The 17887-nt window shown below is 41.3% G+C and overlaps 1 long non-coding RNA gene across 2 annotated transcripts in view; it reads left to right on the forward strand.

Annotated features, from left to right (window-relative positions):
• Positions 1 to 16671, forward strand: part of LOC129525058 (uncharacterized) — a 39364-nt gene extending 22693 nt beyond the window's left edge. For both annotated transcript variants that reach the window (XR_008669087.2, XR_008669085.2), the window contains exons 3-5: positions 3878 to 3992; positions 15948 to 16125; positions 16514 to 16671. This is a non-coding gene — a long non-coding RNA (uncharacterized lncRNA). The remainder of the gene's footprint in view (positions 1 to 3877; positions 3993 to 15947; positions 16126 to 16513) is intronic.
• Positions 16672 to 17887: the final 1216 nt, after the last annotated feature.

Genomic DNA, 17887 nt, shown 5'->3' on the forward strand with positions numbered 1-17887 from the left:
GATGTGATGACATTTGCATTTCTGATAGACCACTGTGGGGCCAGGGAGTAGACAAAGACAGAGGAAGACCCTTGCGGGAGGATGTTTTGGGGACCTGGAGGAGAACGCTGCCCCGACACAGGCCTGCTTCCGGTTGCTGTGCCCACAGCAGGGCCCACAGCCATCTTCATCATTCCTCATGCCTGGAGGAGTACAGACCGAATATTTATAAAATACTGACATGGAAATGAAAGAGCTGCAGAAACAAAGAGCACAAACATTTCCTCTATTTTGTTGAGAGTTAACATCCATGAAGAATATGCGTGCATGTCAGAGCAGAAAATAATGAGGCAATATACTTCCTTAAACAGATTCAGTTCATCATCGCTGGGGCCTGCGCAGGGGAGGATGGTTGGGGGCACCTTCCGTTGTCGGTGTGGCGGCTCCTTTCCGAGCAGACAGGTCACTCAGTGCTTTCTTCCAGGCAATTATTTTCGAGATGACTGGAGATTTCGATCAACCAATCAAGCTTTTATAGAAGCCACTTTCCTTGATTATGTTCCTGATCTTTAACTCAGGGAGAGATTTTCCTCAGTATGGCTTGACAGCCTCAAGTTTTCAATTAATTTCTCTCTCCTGCATCTTGCTTTTGCTTTCAGCTGGGCAGCTGGCATGTTCACAGGCTTATGTGAGCTCCTGACATGGTGTGTGTGTGTGTGTGCACACAAGTGCATGTGTGTGCACGCGAGTGCATGTGCGTGCTTTGAAGGCATCAGAAATCTCTTTCTGGCCTTCGATGAAAAATGTCCTGTCAAAGAGCAGAGGGACTTGTGAGCAGGAAGCTGGATGAACAAGGGGAGTCGAAAAGAGGCACTGTGGATGTGGGGGATCCTGATGCCTGGGGTGGCTGCATTCAGGACCAGCCCAGGGATATGTAGAATAAGGTAGCATGGATCAGTGCTTTCAAATGCAGGAGCCATATCCCTGCTTCCAAATATACTGACAAATATTTTGAATCATAATCAATACATATCTATTCTAGTGTGATTTATTCCACAGAAATGATTGCTTTTATTTCAAAATAAAATAATTTGAATAATATATAAATGACTTAAAGGTATGTATAGTTATACTTAAGGTATATATAATCTATAATAACTTGCATAATATTCAAATGACTTAAAGTTTTGGCAAATACTAATTCAGATGTTATGTGAAAGTTGGTGAAACTCTTGAAGGTGGCACATGTATTTCTTAAGATGAGGAGATCCTGGTGTTATGGAAAGAATTTTAGAGTCAGAGAGACATGGATAAAATCCAAGATCTGCCTGTTACTAAATGTGTGCCTGTGGGAAAATTACTTAATTGCTAGACCTCAGTTTGTTAGTCTGTAGAATGGGCATTTAAAACCCACCTTTCAATGTTGCTGCGGGGTCTGGAGATTCATTCATGTATTCATGCAACCTTGAGATATTAACTGTCTGTTATGTGCCATTCACTGCTCTGGGCACAGGGAATACAGCAGTGAATCAAAGTTCCTGTCCTCATGGAGCTCTCATTCTAATGGGGGAGACAGACAATAAATATATAGATAGTTACGTAAGAAACTACGAAGTACTGTGAAAAATACATCAGAGTAAGGGAGAGGTTATAGGAAAGCCTCTGAGACAGGAGTGTGGTAGAGATGTTTGAGGAAAATCAAGGTGGTCACAGTGTGGTGAGAATGAACAGGGAAAGGGAGAAAGGAAGAAATGAGGTGAAACAGGTAGTCAGGTGCCAGGGCAGAGAGTGCCTGGTAGACTAAGGTGAACCTTGGGTTTTACTTTAACTGTTGATAGAAGAAGATGATCAAAAGGTGGTATCTATTAAAAATGACATATTCAATTAATATTAGAATAGTTTTATACCTTGTGCCCAAGCTGTGCAGAGCACCACATTAGGCTCCTAGGTTTGGGGCATACCAAGATAACCTGGACAGAGGAGCTCAAATTCTTGTTGGGGGAACAGTAGACTCTAATGAATTAGTATCTGACGTTCATTAAGTAGTTGCTATGTGCCAGGCACAGTTCCAAGTTTTCCTTTAATGGAGTAGCTTGTGTAGTCCTTATGAAACAAAAGTACAGTATATAGTCAATTATTATCCCTATTTTACAGTTGAGGAAACTGAGGCACAGAGAGACTTACCATTATACATACTGCCTCTCAACTTCCAAAGAAAGCAGAGTGGTCTAACGGTGCTTCCCTTGAGGTTGGAAGTGCAGTGGGAGCACAGAACAAACATTACCCCGAAGAGGGATGCCGTAGCCACGGGACTGCAGATGCTCTGGAGGGAAGCCGCCCCTCCTCACTGTGACAAACATGTTGCCTCTCCTCTCTGTGCTTCAGTTTCCTCATCCATAAAATGGGATCAGCAGAGGGTATCCATTCTATAGGCTAGGCATGATGATGAGATGAGACAGTGGATAGGAAATGCTTTTGCACAGAGCCTGCCACATGTCAAGTGTCATTTAAGTCTTAGCAATACACCTACAAGAGATTAGGCAGCACTTTATGAACTGGCTCTCCTGGGCCTGGCCTTGAGGCATGAGGAAGACTTTAACAGAAAGCAAAGGTAGAGAAGTAATTTTAAGTTGATGGGGAATATTTCTGGAAATTAATAGAGTGTTGAAAGTGCATGGTGTGGCTGCAGCACGGGACTTGTGGTGGGTGAGGGTATAGCAGATAATTCTATCAGCCTGTGACATTGAGGAGACCTGAACTGCCATCGGAAGAGCAGTGGAGCAGTCTGTGAGGGGTGCCATAACAAGATACCACAGACTGGGTGCTTAAGCAACAGACATTTATTCTTACAGTTCTGGAGGGTGGAAGTCCAAGACCAAGGTCTTAGCAGGGTTGGTTTTCTCTGAGGCCTCTCTCCTGGGCTTGCAAGTGGCCACCTTCTCACTGTGTCTTCCCGTGGTCATTCCCTGGGTCAGCGTGTTTTCTGTGTCTTAATCTTTTCTCCTTATAGAGACACCAGTCCTATTGGACTAGGGCCCATCCGTATGACCTCATTTTACTTTGATTACCTCTTTGAAGGCCCTATCTCCAAGTCCAGTCATATTTTGAGGTACTGGGGGCTAGAACTTCAGCATATGGATTTGGGGGGGCACATAATTCAGCCCACAAGAGACAATTCAACATGGTGGGGGTGGGGGCTGTGATGTGCCCCATGCTGTCATAGACATGTCCAGCAACAGCAGGAGCAGAAGAGAACACTTTCCCAGGTGGCAAGTCCTCCAAGTCTGACTTGCACAATGGAGAGAGGGTGGAGAAGAAGGTGAGGGATGAGACATTTCAGGGGTGGAACCTACAGGGCTTGGATGCTGATTTCTCTGACTCCTTGGAGCTATACGGAAATAAACACAAAAGCAAGAAAATCCAGATTTGCCTTACCCTGGCCTCTTTCTCTGTCCCCCAGGGATGAGTCTACTTATAGCTCCTTAGTTTTCCCATCTGTTAAGTGGGAAAAATAAAACCAGGATCTCATGGCTCCCAATGGGATATAGTCATATGTTACCGTAGCACTGAGACTTTGTACAAATGCAGACTGGTTTCGTTCTCCCTGCTAATAAACTGTCTTTCTACCAGAATACAGTACCAACAAACTTATATTTTCTGGATATCAGAAAGCAATGGTTTGGGTTTGAGCTATTCATTCACTTATGATCTGAGCTTATTCTAAAAAGGCTTTGCAGCTTAGTCTAATTGGGTAATTGGGATGTTTCCAGATGAAATTCAACTTGTAGTTTTAAAAAATGCTTTGAAGAACTGGTTGCCATGGCGCTTTTCTGCTGACAAGAGCCTTCACTGGCTCCCACTAAGCAGCAATAATGGGCTTCTGTCTATTCTGTTTCAGGTTACCCCACCTGAACATCATCCTGGGAGGAAGCAGGGCATGAATCCGAAGGAATTAGCGAAGTCCTTCCATAGCCATCCTTGATGGCGGAGCGGGGGTGTGTCTCAGCAAAAAGGTTTGTCATTGCAGGGGCTGGAGGGCTTAGACCTAGTAGTGGCCCAGCTGTCGTGCTGGGGCTTCCCAGACCACTTCACTCCTGGGCAGCTGGGAGTTGAGGAAGAAACCACTGTGCATTTGTCACCGTATAAACCAGATGGCTGCTTCAGGATATGAACACTAATCCCCTCATATTTGTGGGCAAATGAGTGTCTGGCAGAGAGAATTGCCCTTATTTTAAGAAATAACATGGTCTTAAAAATTAATATTCATGTTTTTATAGTATCACTGTTTTAAATTTGAGACGGTCTTTGTTCAAAGTCAATTTTTCAACCTATTGGACACCATTCTTACCCCTCATCCTTAGACTTCTTGTACCCGAGTGTTTATTGTTAGAATGTGAAACATCTGCCCCAGATGCAGTATTTTTGGCCTCATTAAGAGTTTTTCTAGTTCCTCTTCAGTTATGTCAATATTTACCTTGGACAATGCTTTGTATCCTTTTGTTTATAATTCCAGAATTCTCCAAGACAAACTGATTATTCATGACTCTCTGGCCTGGGTTACAATTTAAACATACCTTATGTTGATGTTTTAAGAATATAAGTCCCCCAAACTATTTCTACTACTTCTCCTAGATTCATACTTCATAATCTTTCATTCTCACTTCATACCCTATATTTTTCCTCCTTCCAGGTATCTTCCAAACATATCCTTTTTTTTTGTGGATTATATTCTTAGAACATGAGATGCAAAATTTTCCTCCTTTCCCTTTAAAATCCCACGATCCCGGCTGGGCGTAGTGGCTCACACCTGTAATCCCAGCACTTTGGGAGGCCATGGCGGGTGGATCATCTGAGGTCAGGAGTTCAAGACCAGACTGGCCAACATGATGAAACCCTGTCTCTACTAAAAATACAAAAAATTAGCTGGGTGTGGTGGCAGCACCTGTAATCCCAGCTACTTAGGAGGCTGAAGCAGGAGAGTCACTTGAACTCAGTAGGTGGAGGTTGCAGTGAGCCAAGATCACGCCATTGCACTCCAGCCTGGGCAACAAGAGTAAAATTCCGTCTCAAAAAAAAAAAAAATCCCAGGATCCCTCTCTCCTGCCAAGGATGTTTTTATAACAGTGCATTGTACCCACATTCTTCGAACACTTCCATTGTTTTCCTAGAGAGCACAGTTTTCCACACTGCCTGCTCCCTCTTATTACATTTCTGATCACTGATATAAAAGACACATGACCCTTGTCTCCCCTGTCTGAAGACTATAGTTTAACCTCACACAATGAGTATAAGGAAGCTTAGTGGGTAAATAGACATCAGAAAGCTCAAGCATGTTTTTCTCAAGTGACCCAATTATACAGAGCCAGTCATCTTTCCTTAATCATGCAGGATTTATGAATCTACATAATAGTTTTAGTTATTGACGTGTGCCTTGGAGTTGTAGATGACTTTAAATTTACTATTTTACCTATATTATTACATTTGATCCTTATAACAACATTATGAGAGAGACCCAGAGGATTCAAGTAACCTGTTTAAGATTACATTGTAAGCGGAATAAGAATAGTTTTTGCCCTTAAGAATGTTTATATTAATAAACGATTTGAGTTTATACAAGTCTTTCTGTTCCTCTAAAATACTATACTGTTTCTTGATTTGGGAGACATTGCTTGTGCTGTTTCCTTTGCTTGAACTACCTAACTTCTCTCTTTGATTAGACAAACTCTTACCCATTTTTCAAACCTCAACTTCAAGTTCATTTCCTCTAGAAGCATTCCCTGATCTCCCAAGGCTGGGCTAGGATTCCTTTCTCTGTGTTCTGTAACACCCTTAAAATTATGTAAATAAATTCATCACAGTGTCTGCCACCTAATGATAAATATTAGTTGTGATGTCATTCCTTATCCTATCTTTTATCATACTTTATATATCTTGCTTGCCACTGTATCCCCAGTAACTAGGTCTGGGGAGGTGCACAATAGTTGTTGAATGAATGAGCAATGCACTATGAGTTTTCTAGTTGATGTAGTCTTGGGTCTTTGAACTGGAGAGCAAATGCCGGAGATGGCACTGAGATTGTCTAGAGAATTTTAGGCATTTCCAAGTCTAATCCACAGACTGCCATCTGAGTGTTGGTAGCTAAAATGGTTATCTGTTGTTTGTCTGCCCAACACCCTTTTCCCTTATTTTGCCATCACTCTCTCACTTTTCCTTTGGGGACTGTCCCCTTCCTCTCTTTTGATCAGTGCTGTTCAGGTGGGGCTCCCAACACCTCTTGAACAGGAATAGGTCTAATAGGCACATTCCATCCCCTAGGTGCAGTGTAAAGCTTATGGATGGCATTCAACCCAAACTGGGCTGATGCATGTAACCCTTGGACTTCTGCTGAAACTTTTAGAGGAGAGGATCTGTTTTTTTTTCTTTCTAAGATTGCAAGCAACAGAAACAAGCCTGGAACTATAGGTTCTTTGGGAATTTGTGAAGAGATCAGTGAATCCAACACAGAACATCCAGAGCCAGGAGATGGTGATAGAGTGAAGGCATAATGAAGACATCATTTGAGTATCTGGGATTCAGTAGTATCTGAAGCAAGATTGAATTTCCAAGTTTATGAACTGATAGGTTCCCTTTCTGGTTGCAACTAGTTTGAGTTGCATTTTTGTCAGTCACCAATAGCTGATAGTGTTCTGACTAACTCAGTTGGAAACAAAATATCATGGTATTTTTATTACTGTCATTAGGGCTTTTTGTCCCTTTGTGGATTTGCCTTATGCTTTCACTTTTTCATATGTGTTTTGCTTCCATGCAACTTGTCTTAAATAGTTAATCATGAACCAAGTAAGCAAGCATATTTTTGACTTACTTTTCCGAAGTCCAGTGTCATGTGACAGGCTCATTGGATGTCCCCCAGTTCATATTTGAGCTGAGTACATGCTTGGGATTCTTTTTCTGGGAATGGTTATGACTTTACACAGATTCATCTTTCACCCTCTCACACTCTGCCTGTTGGACTCCTGGGGTAAACTGTGGGAGAGTGAATTCACTGGGATCTCGGAGGGTGACCTGTGATCTCAGAGTAATGTAAGCAAACTCCTGAGCCTGTGGTGTCAGAGCCTCAGAGCTGAACCTAACTGAGCTTTGCATCCAGATCTGGGCAGACAAGGCCTTCAAACTCTCTTTGGAGAAACTTCACGCCCCCTTAGGGAGGTGGAGAATCAAAAGGAATTGCAGCCTATTTGGTTTTCATGGTTGGTGGACACTGGTCTCTAAGTGCTATGGTGACTTCATGCATGGGCTTCTTTGTCCTATGAACTGAAGGATGGATACATCCCTTTTTGCCACAAGCCCTCTATGAAATGCCAATGAAGCTCCCTATGGTGCTTGTTTACCATAATCAATAGATGAATCAATTGCTTTCTATACCTAATTCAAGGAAGTAATTAAAGCAGGGAGGCAGGGGTATCATTAATAGAAGTTCAATCCTCGCTATTTGCCAAAATCTATTTCTGGAAACTAGATCATTGAATGCATCAGTGTATAATGGATAATATATTCCCATTCAAACAGTGTTATATTTGGGAATTGTGTTCCCAAACAAGGCCACAGCTTCACATAACTCAGAGGTGACCTTTTGTTGTCCTGAAATCCAAGATACAAACTGCAAAGTCTTAAGATAATGAGATTAGGATCTAATTACCATTAAATTGCAAAAATGTAAAACGACAAGTTTAAAATGGAATTATATGTTCCATACCTATTGTTTATATAAGGGCCTGTATTATCCATGAACTATTCATATATCATTTAAAAATGTATTTGACTATCACAATTTAAACAAAAGGGCAAGGTACTAATTATAAAAAGTATCCTTACTTTAAAAGTAAATTAATATTACTTGTCTTCTTAGGATTTTGAAGGGTTTTTAGGAGGATAATTTAGATGGCTTAGATCTCTTTAAATGACCGCTGCGCTGGCCTTCTCTTTTACATTTCCCTTCAGTAAGCACCGGTATGCTAGTCTATTGTGGAACCAACTGTGCTAGAAAATATGTGTTTGTAATGATGGCAATGATAGTAATTTAGTGGTGTTATATTCTCTGAATCTGGTAAAGACATGGAGGAGTAATATTCAAGTCATCATCTACATAATAGAGTAAAATTTCAATTAAAAAGGCATAAAATTATCCATGAGGTGAAACCCATTTTTGCCGTGAACCACATTTATTATTAAGGGTGAAATCTGCTTCTCTTCTTCAGAAGGCTGAAGTAGGCAGTTTAGCACTCACTTCCATGTGGCATATTAAGCAAGGATATTTTGCACTTTCTTCTCATTGTAAACATTCTTTATTTGCTCTTTTCCTGTGATGTCCTAATAATAAGATTTGACTTTAGGCACATGGGCAGGGTGAGGACCTAAAAGTCCTGAGCTAAGGCATAGGCTCCAGCTAACTCTATCAGAGAGCTCTACCTAAAGGCCTGGGACACAAACACAGCTGACAACGACGTATTATTTGCCTTCTTTTTGTCAGGATTTCTTTTGCATATGACTTCCCAAGAAATTTCCTAGGAACCTAGGTCCCTGGGTCTCCAGGACACCATCATTTCCATTCCATCAGTACTTTATAGGATTCCTACTAGAAACAAAAAAAGAAAAAAAGTTTTCTGCTTAGCCCCAGTTAACCTGAAAATTCAATTAAACAGCATCCTCCAAACACTACAGTTCATTGACGATTAACTATGCACGTTCTTGGAAAGGCCAAACTAGATGAAACTGACATTTTGAGAACTGTATTTTGCACTGAAATAGAAATTGAAGTAGGAATATGTTTTTCCTTGCTTGTTTTGATAGCATCTTACTGATGGGAAGTTTGGGGAGGCCTGAGGGGGCAAATATTGAGCTTTTGATTTATTATCAGTGAACATTTGCTCCAAATTGTACCCCATTGCTTCATTTACAAGTGATGTTTATCTTTTTGCTTTGGAATTTTATTGGTGCTTTTTCTCTTGCTTCCCTAGAAGATCGTTGGATATATAAGGGCTACAGTCACTGAGGTTAGTGTTGTGTTCTGCATTGGAGGAATTTTCTTGACTTTATCCCAGAATTAGTGGATCCATTCTACTTGGTGACACACTCCTGCCAGAGCAACTGGCAGATGGTCTAGTGTGGAGGATTGCATTGGAATGGGGAAGATGCTGTTAGGAGAGTGAGTCCCATTTATTTAAAGCCATAATCCTCCATTTTTCTCCTGATATTAAGCATTCCTGCTTCATAACTTTGTTCCACCACTCTAATTAGGCAGGCAGCCTTCCTCTGCCATTTTATTTTATTATTTTATTTTAATTTTGAGACAGGGTCTCATTCTGTCATCCAGGCTGGAGTACAGTGGTGCAATCTGGGCTCACTGCAGCCTCAACCTCCTGTGCTGGAGTGTTCCTCCTGCCTCAGTCACCCGAGAAGCAGGGACTACAGGCGTGTGCCACCACTCCCAGCTAACTTTTGTCTTTTTTTGTAAAGACAAGGTTTCTCTGTGTTGCCCAGGCTGCTCTTGAACTCCTGAGCTCAAGTGATTTGCCTGTCTCAGCCTCCCAAAGTGCTGGGATTATAGGTGCGAGCCGTCACATCTGGCCCTCCTCTGCCATTTTATATTTCCACTTGGTTGTACTTCATTTTCAAATTCAACATTTTTATTCCTGACACAGAAAACTTTGCCTAAACTACTCTTGGGTGAATGTCTGGGGGCGTTATTCCATAAGTCTACAGCTTGATTCAATCTCCTGCTGAAATTATAAACGGGAAACAGCAGAGTCAATGAAAGGTGACAAGTGGTGCTAACTGAGTGACAAAGGTAATCTCATTCCACTACAGTTTTTCAGACCGGTGATAGACTAGACACAGAGCACATGCCCTGTAAGATGTGTGTGGTGCTGTTTTGTCTTTGGATTGTATTACTGTGCCTTGAATGACATTAGTTCTTTTATATCTTACGTTCCTCTCAGAACATTATTCTTAGAACATGCTACCTTATGTTCTAGGCCCGGAAGTGTAAGAAACCTATGAATAACATATTTCTGAGTGTCTAGAAATCCAGATATTGTTTTTTGTTTGTTTGTTTTAAAGTGTTCTTGATGGAAGGAAAAGGAAGCCTCCATTTGCTTCTAAGGAAATAATAATTTCTTTCCTCCAATGTCTCTTGGATAGCTAATGGCTCTAGAGACAGGCATGGACATGTCTATGGATATAGTCATATGAGCTCAGAATTTTACCTTTGATTTGCTGGGAATCTTTTCTTTAGAGCCCTTTCATGGACATTAATTATCAATTTTTATTTTTAAGCTGTGGATAGTTTACTCACCCTTGAGAGAAACTTTCTTATGTAAAAGTTGTTTTCCACGGTCCCAAGATGGAAAATGACAACTCTTTAATCAAAAGGCTCTGAGGTACTGGTGCCACCTTTGTCTGTGGTTCCGAAAGAATGTTCTTGGAATCCTGACACCATAAGGAAAGTGTGGGGCAGCAGGCCTTAAGGGAGATTGTTAAAGCAACACCCACATCTTCTGTGCATAGCCAATGCCTGCTTTTTCTCCACCATCTTCTTCCAAGTGGTTATCATTCCTCCTCCATGGAGATCCTGCTTTTGCTGCCCTTTCCAGCCTTTAGCTGATACAGGGAGTATGGAAAACGTAGAGTGTTCCTTTAATGGTTTATAAAATCAGACCTTCTTAGGAGGTCACACCGAGGGGAATGTTGCTAAAAACAACTGGCTCTTTGGCAATGCTAATCTGCATTTTCCTAAAACACATATCCAAGAGGGAAAAAGTGCATGTGTTAAGATGAAGATGGAGAATGAAGTTATCGATCTTCTTAAAGTTCATAATGTTGGAAGGGTCATGAGAGGAACACACTCTCAAACTGAGTAATAATCTACAAAGAGTTAAAACAAAAGTTCCTCCAGCCATAGCTGCACCAAGAGAAGTGGGACAGAAGTTCTGATTGAGAACTTTGATTTCCCACAGATTGTTTGAGTCTTACATGAAATTTGGAAAGGTTCCCTGACATCAAAGGCTGTTTCTTTTGGCTAATCTATTGAGTATGTTGTACCTGTCCTCCCATGAGCCCCCCCACGACTGGGAACATATGTCAGATTCTTCTTGTGCCAGTAATTTAGAGGCTCGTGACAATAAAATATCCTTTTTCTAAGTAAAAAAGAAAGGGTGGTCCTGGGGAATGTTAATGCAGCAGAGAATAGCAATGATTTACTCCTCCCTGGAAAAAATATACCAAGTCTGATAGACCCATATCTGAATATTATCTGCATAATTTGAAAATAACACATAGAAGGAAATAGGCCCAATCTCAGTATCCTGTTCACATTTACATCTGGAACAGCTGCCAGGGCCTCTCAGAGTTGATTTTGTTCAGTTCTGCAGGGCCGATCTGAAACCCAGGCAGAAAATGAAAGTGAGCAAATTTACCTCTGGCATTCAAAGAAATGCTTTTGGTCAAAGTGAGTATTTCTGACCATGACTCATTTTCAAAAGAAGCATTGAATTCGCTTTGTCATCTTTGCCTGGATCGGGCTCAATCAGCCCTTTTATGATTTTTAAAATATCCTATATAGGCGGGATGGCATTTATTAGGCTTCAGTTATTCAATATTGCATTTCAATGTATAAAAGTCACTGTTCAATTGAATATTGAGTTTTCTGAGGAAGTAAACCTACAGAAAAGAAATTTGCAAGAATCTAAAATAAATGAGTTTGAGAAAGATCAAACTGCCCTATGGCTGTTTCAAAGATCAAAAGATCTCTCTTTTATAGAAATCAGGAGCAGTTTGAATAGCCTCTTTCCTCTATCGCAAAGCCCCATTTTTTCACTATCATTGATAGCTTGGGACTGCACCATAATGGTATGAAAGGCCCTGGGGAGGAGGGAAGACGATTTTATTCCCAAAAAGGACGCAGGACTTTTTCGTCTGAAATAGCTGGCTTTTAATTTAATTTGATCTGGAGCCCAGTAGAGTGAGCAAATGAAAACCTGTCCTTAGCTCCTTCAGGAGGAGCAGTGGCCTTGAGGGGCATGAGAGGGTCTCCTGATAATTGTTTTTAAAGGCTGCCGTGTATCTTTGTTTCTGCTTCTAGGAGAGGCTGGATTATATGGTAGATCGCTATCTTTGAGTTCATGTGTTATGCATAACCTTAGGAAGTTACTTAATCTTTGTAGATCTCAGCTGCTTCATGTGTAAAATGGGGATAATAATATGTACCTTATTCTTGGAGTAAGCTCCTTCCAACTCAGGGCCTTTGCTGGTGCTGTTCCTTCCACTGGACTAATTCATGCTTGGCCCCAGAACCCAGCTGGAATAGCTTTTTTCTGGGAGGGCTTCCATGGACCCTCAGACCAAGTCATGCTAACTCCTCCTCCTCCTCCATTAGACCATGTGCTATGATTTTCCTTGTAGTACTTGCCTCAGTTATAATTGAAAACGTTTTGTGTAAGTACTGATGTCATGTCTGGCTCCCTCTATAAGGGATTAGGAAACCTAACTTATTCATCTGTCTCATAAACTAGAACAAAAACAAAATATTTATTGTATGAATGAAATCAACAGAGACAAAGTCTACTAGCAAACGATAGGTGATTAAGAAATGGCAATTTCCCTTGTTCCCCTACACTGTGAGATCCTGGAAGCCAGGACAAGCCTTACCTCTTTACCAGAAGCACCTAGGGTGGGGTCTTGACAAAGTAGCTGATTCAGGAACATCTGTGGATGTGCAGGTGGACATTGTCAATCATCTCTGTCTACCTATTTGCCTTCTTCCTCAGCCTGTTCTCTGTCTTCTATCTAAAAGTGCACTATCAATTTTCAGAGAGATGCTAGAACCCTTGTTCATTTTCTTATATGGCAAGTTTTCTCTGTATAGTTTCATGAAACCTCCATATATGAAGTTTGCAGTGAGAGGCAAAAAACTGAGTCGTGATCATGGTGTTTTTAGCCCCAGTTAGAGGGTTAGGTGAGTTGAAGTTGTCAGCCCAGGGAACTTTACAAGTGAGGACAGCTTTTAAACATCACCGCCGACATTATCATCATCAGCAACAACTAATAACAACTTCTTTAAATTTAAAAAAACCTTTGCCTTCTTGCCTAGGAAAAAAAATCTCCATCAACATCATAGACCATTCATGGTTGTCTACCATTAGAATCTTTTGCTTTGATTAAGGCCATTATTCATAGGAAGTTGCTATATTAGTCACTGACTATTTATTGTGAATTAGTTTATCAACCATTTCATCTGAGAAGATGAAGGGCCAAATATTAAGTCACTTGGTTGCCTATGTGGGAAGGAAGTATTTCTGTCAGAGTTTAGTTGTACATAACAGAATTCAGTGTAGTCATTTTTAGCAGAAATGAGTTTCATACAAGGAATAAGAGCTTACAAAGATCACTAGAAAGGCTAGAGTTCTTTAAGCAGAGCTTCCAGGAATCACACCTCAGAACAACACCTCAGGGCTGGCCCACGGAGGCAGTTGCTGCCTCTGCCATGATCAAGTTTGTGAATAAGGAGGTCGCCTCTACAACTGCTGGCTCTGCACCTCACCACGTCTGTCCAACCTGCACTTGCCTCTCAATAGCCACAATGATAGGCTCTGGACCCTGGGGGCTCTGTTATAGTTTCCACATGTCTCCACACTGTGCTGGTTAGCAGAAGTAGTGGGGTGCAGCCTCAGCCTTGATGTCTGCTTCTATAGTCCAGCTCTCATGAGGGAGCGTGTTTGGCTCACGCTGGGTTTCACATGGAACCTAAGCAGCAGGGGACTCTGGGAAATGAGGTCTTTAGCTTTTCTGACTCTTGAGGGCCATACAGTAGCTATAAGGAGGGATCTTGCAATGGAGTGAAGTAGTCTGCAGATCTTATCGCAGGGGTTACATAGTGGGTGGGGTGGGGGAGGGGCGTGGGGGCAGGGGAACATTTTTGAGAGAGACATAAATGGAGAGGGGGCTGAAAAGAATCTTGACTGGCCTCACAACTTTGCCTAGAGCTGGTCCTGGTTATTAAAATGAGGCATTTTGGGAATGCCACATCAGGGAGACATTATTGTTTTCCTTGGGTAAGTGGTTTTGAGGTCTGTATGTAAAGTTTCTTGAGTAAATAGGTTCCTTCTTCTATGCTCCTGACATTTATGGTGGGGTGGTTTTAGTTTCCTTCTTAGCAGAGACGGAAAAGTGTTCCTATGCCCTGTTCAGACACATCTACTACTGGGTAATCTTTCTTCATGCTAGTGTCCATCTTTAAAAACGTCCCCATGACATCTAGTGAAGACAGAAGCTTTAGATGCTATCCAGGAGTGTCTGACACTTTTATCTACTGGGTAAATTGCTATTTCCCTGATGAAGAGACCCAAATGAGGGCTGGAAGTCAGTTATTTTGGATGGATCATGGGAGCCCCTCTGGGTTTTGGAAGCAGGCAGTCAGTGGCGCTATCCTGCCATCTTCTTTTTAACATTCCATCTAGCAAACACCTTAAGCTTTAATAAACATCTTCTCCTTTAATAGTGTTGACTCCAAGCTAATAAGGCAACTAACAAATCCAGTGAAGGTAAATTTCTCATTAACAATTTATTTAACTTTGTTGAAGAGAGCAATTCCAACTTCTGCTAATTGAGTTTGTAATAAAAACATGGATCCATTTTACTGCCACCCTCAGGACCTTAATCAAACTCCAGGAAAGGTAAAGTCGCTCTCATTAGCAGACTAAGAGGCAAAATCCAGGATGGAATGGAAGGTATCAGAACACTGTTAAATTCCAGAAACTTCAACAGGATTATAAAGCAGCGGCACAGACTGGCATTTCACAGTGTTTTGAATTTTATTTGCCAGAGGAAGAGCCCTTTTGACATGAAGCTAAAGCTGTGTGTAAGACTTTGAAGATACTGGCTTTAGTATGTGGGTGATGTGTTCAGTTTCTCCCCCTTTATTTAAGATCTCTCTGTGGAATATGGAAAAGTCTGCTGGCTAGACCTGTAAGAGGACTTGCCCTTTTTTCAGTCAATCCAAAGCCTTTTTCTGTGCCTCCAGGAGGTGGCTGTAATTTAGGAGTTTTATAAGGAAACACTGAGGAAGACCGCCTAAAGTGACGGCCCTGTGGGCAGAGGGACATGTGGCATGTCTGTGATCGGCCAGCGATTGAATTTGAAGGGATTTAATAATTCTTCATGAAATTCTCTTCTTTTTCTTCAGACTTTCCTCTGGAAGCCTGATTAAATGCATATTATTTCTTCTTAAGTGATTTTACAGGTCGTTTATTTTGGATTTATGAGCATCAACACATTTTAAAAGGTATTAGCAAGCTGTACTGCTTTATACTTGTTCGGTAAATCAGTAACTCTACTCACTATCAGCATCAGATAATAAGAAATCCTTCAAATTATTACTTTTTTTCTTCTTATATATTCATTCAGGCAACAAATATTTTAAAACACCTACTGGGTGCCAGACATTGTGCTAGGTTCTAGAAATACTCCAGTGAACAACATAGACATGGCCCTTGCTCTCAGTACATTGTAAAAAAATGTTTAAGTTTGGTGTCCATATTATTGTGAAATTATAGGGAATGAATTTGAGTTAAAGTTCTTTTCCCATTCAGCACTCTTCGTCTACTGAGTCAACATCTATATGGAGAGGCATGAGCAGAAGATGGTTCCTCTGTGTTTTTGACATATGCTAGTATGTGGTTCCATTTAAGATAGGAATAAAAGATGAGTGGGGGGAAAACTTCCCCTTCTCCCCATCACCTTTTCCCAAGGTACCTGTTCCGTAGAATTTGAAATTGTTCAGTGGGTCCAAGTTTTTGCCCCAAAAGAGAAAATGCCCGAAGTGCTGGTAGAAGTCCTTAAACAGCCTATTTTTGGGGGAGACATCTCAGTTCCTACATCTGCATATAAAACTTTGTTTGTCTGTGTCCCATTCACAGGGCTGAAGTATAAGGTGCTGGGACCAGTTGTCAGTAAAGGCAGTATGATTCAATGAATCAATTAAATCAGGATGGAGAAGGGAAGCAAAAAGTCCAAGCCAGATAAGTGGAACTACCCATGAAACTGGAGGGTGTGGTGAACAAAAGCAAAATGATTAGTCACAAGGTCAGGAGCAAGGTGAGTCAAGGGGAGTGGTTCAGAAAGTAGACTGTGAGGAATGTTGGGAAGTGGTGAATGGGGGTGGCTGTGTTTTATCTCAAGCCCCACTTCTCAGTGTAATGGGTAGGGGGCTGTCAGCTGAACAGCTCTTATTAGGCCACATGCATGGAGCCCACTGGAGGCAGTTGGCTGTGCAGCAGCTGGAAGTCTCCCCTAGGACAACTTGTTCATTTCACCCACAGCATTGGGAAACCTGGATGAAGAAGAAGGTGGGAGAAGACAAGGAGGCTACCATTTTCTCTGCAGGAAATGGTGGTTAGCTCAAAGCAGAGGAGAATTCAGCAGTGTAGATGAAGCTTGAGACTTTACAAAGTACTTTCCCATCCTTTTCTTTTGTCCTTCTCAGTGGCCCCGGGATGAAGAAAGGTAGTTAGATGGAGGATGGTTCTCCTCATTCCACAGATGATGAACTTGAAACCAGTGACAGTGAGTGAGTTTAAGGTCACATAACTATGTAGGGTCAGGGCTTGACTGTAAATCTCATTCTAGCTGTAACTCTTTCCATTACGATTTACTAGTATTCAAACGATATGTAAAAAATAAGCAAATAATGAAACACAGCATTTTGCAAGACATAAGGGTAAGATTGTAACCACGTCTCTGCAATTCTCATGGAGACTTTGGTATTTGCCCTTGGCCACTTCCTTTCCTACCCTTCTGGCCCTGATTGGGCACTGGTGAAAAGGTGTCTGTGAGCATCTACCACACCTGCCTCCCCCAATACACAGACTGGCATTCTCTCTATGGCCACAGTCCTCAGGGTAATTAAGGTTGTAGAGTAACAGGAAATATTTTATTCAGTAAGATTGTACTCATTTGCTTATTCAGTTGCTGAACTATCTTCCAGGAATACATCAGAAGGTTTTACCATTCTATTTGCCTGCCTTAGTTGGGAGATCTGAAGGAAATGAGTTTAATTCACCCTTCACATTTCTAATTAAAACTTTTTACATTTCAAGCTTTTTGACAGGAAAAAAAAAGAAAAATTCTGTGGAAGGCAGCTTCGAGAAGACATAATCCATGTGTGATTGTTTGAGAGCAAGAAGGGTTAAAAAAGGCAACAACAAAAAACCTGCTCATTTTTGCTGCTTGCTTAAGAAAAAAACAACTCAAGCCATCTCCAAATGTAGTTTAATCCATTTTCAGACTCTATACATTATGCATCAAGATTTTGTACAAAAGGAATTTGAGAGGAGTGTTTGCATGAAACCACTTCAGTGGATTAAATTTGCAGTTCAGCACATTAGACTCAAAAAGTATACAAGACATTTTGAGAGTCCCTGTCTCCTTCCTTTATATGCATAGTTCCTACTTCAGGTAAATAAGTTTTTAAGAATGAGTGGATTCCAGCAGCTGTCTTTAAGGGAAAAATTAAGAAAGGATTTGGTCTACCTTCCACTTAGCTTCACAATGATTGCAAATGTTTGAAGAACAGAAAGCCTAGTTGAGAAGCTGGATCTAAGCTGTTCTATGGACCTCGAGATTCCTTTAGGCAAAGCTGCCCTCTCCAAGGTGGAAAAGCTAATGTGAAAAGACATTCTCAATAGAAGGAGTTCACACAGCGATGTCATAACTGCAAACCCCACCCACCTTCAGTTCAGAGTTGAGATGCCACTTGCGTAGGCCACCCAGATGGTAAGCTCAGTCATCCAGATGTCTTTATCTAGTGGAGGCCAAACATCACTGAGACCACATCTGGATGTTTAGTGGGCCAATGACA

The sequence above is a fragment of the Gorilla gorilla genome, chromosome 8 (assembly GCF_029281585.2).
Source record: "Gorilla gorilla gorilla isolate KB3781 chromosome 8, NHGRI_mGorGor1-v2.1_pri, whole genome shotgun sequence".
NCBI lineage: Eukaryota > Metazoa > Chordata > Mammalia > Primates > Hominidae > Gorilla > Gorilla gorilla.